Raw genomic sequence first — 3,906 nt, 5'->3', positions numbered from 1 at the left:
AAACGTTCAAGTGTTCATCAGGCCCAAAGATCATACTGAATAAAATGTCAATGATTAGCAGAATATTATTTACTTGTATAAATAAACAGTATGTTATAAATAAATTATTTTAAAACAATACAATGTTATGAAAATAATATTATAAATATATTATAAACCAGCAGTGTGGAAATAAAGGAGCTTTTTTCCTAACTAACAGCGTCTACGAAGGGTGGGACCACAGAGATAAATCAAACTCGAATGGGAGCCAAGAGCAAAAAAAGGTTGAGAAATACTGGTATAATGCACCGATAAGCTAAATAAACATCTGGTAGGAAAGGCACTGGTGTATATTCAAAGACATTTTATTTAAATTAAAAAAACACATATGAACGACTTAAAGAAACCATCAATTTCTTTACTATAGGTAGCTGCAGTTATGAGAGAAAAAGAAAAAAAGTTGGATTATTACTTTATAACCATATTTGAATAATGAAAGAATTATTTTCACAGTTATGATAATTAAGCAGTTCTTAACATTAACTCGAGGAGGTCATGACATTTCTGTTCCTTTATAAAATCTTGTTAATTGGTGCAGACAAACAGTGCAGTGTAAGAAAGTGCCATGATTTGTGTATGCGTGTGTTTGTTTAGTAGATGTTTGTCAGTGTGAACTGCATGAGTAGAAGTTTGTTAGTCTCAGATGTTCTGTAATGGAAGTTTCAATATCTTTATTGTCAATAGAATCAATACTGTAGTACAAGAATCATTACTTTTTACCTACTTAGAACTTAGTACCAGGTTAATAAACAATCAGTTGATCAAAATGTCTCAGATTAATAGTAGTTCATCTCCCTATACATTTTTATTATTTGACGGTGGAACAGCCAATCTTCCCCATCTTATAGGACTGTCAAAGGCACCTGATCTCATCCTTACAGGATGACAAGTTTCACTAAAGGAAGTATTCGAAGTAGGACTCGCTGATCGGCTTGTTGCATGTGGCACTTATAAATTTAGCTGGATCTGTTTGATTTATGCAGAATTAAAGGATAACTTAGAAAACCTCATTGTGGCAGTGTAAACCTGAATGTGGATTTTACTCATGATAGTGTAAGCTGTTATAATAACTTTGATGTTTATAAAATTAATAAAACATTATCAAAATAAGCCATCAAAATATTTAGAGCAAACACAATTCGCCAGGTAGTCTAACTACTTAACAAAGTGTACTATTCATGATAATAAGACAGCCTAGAGACCTGAAACTTTTCATGCATACTATAGGATGGTATGCACCTGGGTATTATTTTTTTCTCAAAAAAAATTTGACCCGTTTTTCTGGTCAATAATTTTGCCCTACAGCCCTTAACCCATAAAAAATAGAGAAGTATATGCTGCTATCTGTCGTTTGGTACAACAAATTGTTAAGGAATAACTGTTAAATAATAATAATAACAGTAGTTTCTTTTGAACATCATCGTGCCCCAGTTTAAACAAAAACGCAGCCTGCCTAACTGATGAATGAATATTGACTGTAAAATCCTTATCAATGCTAAAAGTGTAACCACCAGTTTGGCCGTCAATTTTAATTTCATTGTTTTAAACCGCCGCTCAATACATTTTGGGCCGCACCTTTTTTTTATTTTTTTACACACCTATGGTATTTTTGATTAGATATCCCGACTTTTTGTCAATACGCACAAACAAACCACAGCAAGTAAGAAAGTGACACTCAATAGTAATCAACATTAGCTATAGGGTTGCAACCCTATTATTCCGAACAGACCTATACTTTACAGAACCAACCAGATTCTTTAAATATATGGTGGTTCTTTTTCCTCTCTAAAATAATTTTTAATAACTTCCTTTATAGTAACGCTATGGAATGTAGAATAACAGTTTCTTGTCATTACCCGCATGCACTCGGTACAGCCGTATCAAGCATCATTATTTAACTAATTGCTTAAGCTACTATCATGTGATGCTAAACGCTCTAATTAGAATAATTTCGTAAAATTTATAGTAAAGTTATGTTTAAAAGTTAGAAATCAATAATGAATAATAACCATCCAACCGTATGATTATTTTGAAAACTTGAGTTAGAAACTGCTAATATAGTTTGCTTGGCCTAACCAATATACGTATATCTGCACGTGCTTTCACTCTGTAGTTTTCCTACTCTAAACCAGCCGTCTTTCACCTCAATGATAATCTCGTGCATTTCTTAATGAATTGAATTGAAATTTGGTTTGTGAAGTGAGGGTCCAGAAAAGCACCTCCGATGGAAATATGTAAGAGTTTGGATTACCATAGTCCGAGCTACAGAAAGTTGAAAATTGCTAAATTGTCGCTCCAGTTAATAACACAGTGTGTCCTGTAAGTTGGTTTGGCCGCACGAAACACTACCGTGTTTCTTGACATTGTTACTGTCAATTAGCTGTATTTGTAGCTACATTATACACGTTCTACATGGTTACTTAACATTAATCCAAATTATTACAGATTGGTTAGATTTTAACTTACATATAGCATCAGGCCACGTACTGGGCCTTCTCAACTCTGATGAGATCTACAGGTATGGGAGCAACCGTGTACTCTACGTATATAATAAGTAGTTTTTATATAATAATAAATATAGCCTGTCAGAGCAATGGGATTTTCACTTTTTACTGTATTGTATTACTACTATGGGCATTATAGCTTATGTTACATGAAGAAAATAAAAATATATATTTTTCCTTACCACAATGCCCAAAAAGTATCATTTTCGAGTTTCAGCAATCATGCTATAGATAGATAACAAACATAAATCTGGTTTGCTAGAGACACTGAACATGATTTTGATGTAAAAAAAACTGTAATTAAAATATCATGAAACCTTTGTTAACGTTTTCAAACTGAACTAAATTATAAGAACAAAGAAGTTTGTTTGTTCTGAATTTCGTGCAAAACTACACGAGGTCTATCTGCGCTAGCCGTCCCTAATTTAGCCAACTCTTGGGCTACTCTTTTACCAACGAATAGTGGGATTGACCGTCACATTATAACGCCCCCAAGGCTGAAACGTCGAGCATGTTTAGTGTGACGGGGATTCGAACCCGCGACGCACAGATTGCGAGTCGAGTGTCCTAACCGCCGGGCCGAACAAAGAAGTACAGTACTATTAAAAACTTCAGACACTCGTAACAAACTATAGGATATAACTTCAAAATAATGCCAATATTTTGATCTTACTTTTTGGAAGTGGAAGCTTCGAATCACTAAATCGGCAATCGTAATGACATTGAACCTTTCTTCATCAAAATAAGAATGCATCAATTATTTGAACGACTTCTCCAAAATGTTCTTTTAATAAAATAGAACATAAATTGTTTTCGTCTTTCTAACCATTTGTATACTACAGCTTTCCCAATTTAATAACCTTAATTTAAGGTGAAGACAAAAATGTACACTCGAAAAGACACAATTCTCACTTTACACCATCTTGTCAATCACATGCTCACATATCAGTATTACAATCACTAGATGGCAAAGAATTAAACTGAAAAAAAAAGCTATTTTTTCTTTCACGGGAACATTTTACAAACTATAAATATGTCATAATCATATAATTTTACCACCATTGATTTTTCATGTTACAAGTATAAATAATATTGAAAGTTTTAACTTATATATTATTTTAGGGAAAAAACAAGAAAATGAATACTGAACTACAATTCTTCAATAACAAAAATAAAGACTGTTGACAAAGCACAATATATTTTATTTATAAAGCTCGAACTCTTCAGAATATTGTTACGACAGCGGAAGTCACGTGACCCTGGTAAGACGTCATGAGATTCTCGAAAGATCTTGACTTTTCCTGGCAACTCTAGTCTGTTCTAGGCGTCCCTTTATTTTTTTTTTTTTTTTTTTTGTATATTA

At 33.0% G+C, this 3,906-nt stretch overlaps 1 long non-coding RNA gene across 1 annotated transcript in view; it reads left to right on the top strand.

The window, feature by feature from the left end:
• The first annotated feature begins 959 nt into the window (after positions 1 to 959).
• LOC111086289 overlaps positions 960 to 3,906 on the top strand; it is a 19,351-nt gene continuing 16,404 nt past the window's right edge. The window contains exon 1 of the long non-coding RNA XR_002611017.1: positions 960 to 1,092. This is a non-coding gene — a long non-coding RNA (uncharacterized LOC111086289). The remainder of the gene's footprint in view (positions 1,093 to 3,906) is intronic.

The sequence above is a fragment of the Limulus polyphemus genome, unplaced genomic scaffold (assembly GCF_000517525.1).
Source record: "Limulus polyphemus unplaced genomic scaffold, Limulus_polyphemus-2.1.2 Scaffold994, whole genome shotgun sequence".
NCBI lineage: Eukaryota > Metazoa > Arthropoda > Merostomata > Xiphosura > Limulidae > Limulus > Limulus polyphemus.
Note: the sequence above shows the minus strand (reverse complement) of the source record. Positions and strands in the feature narration are given on the sequence as shown.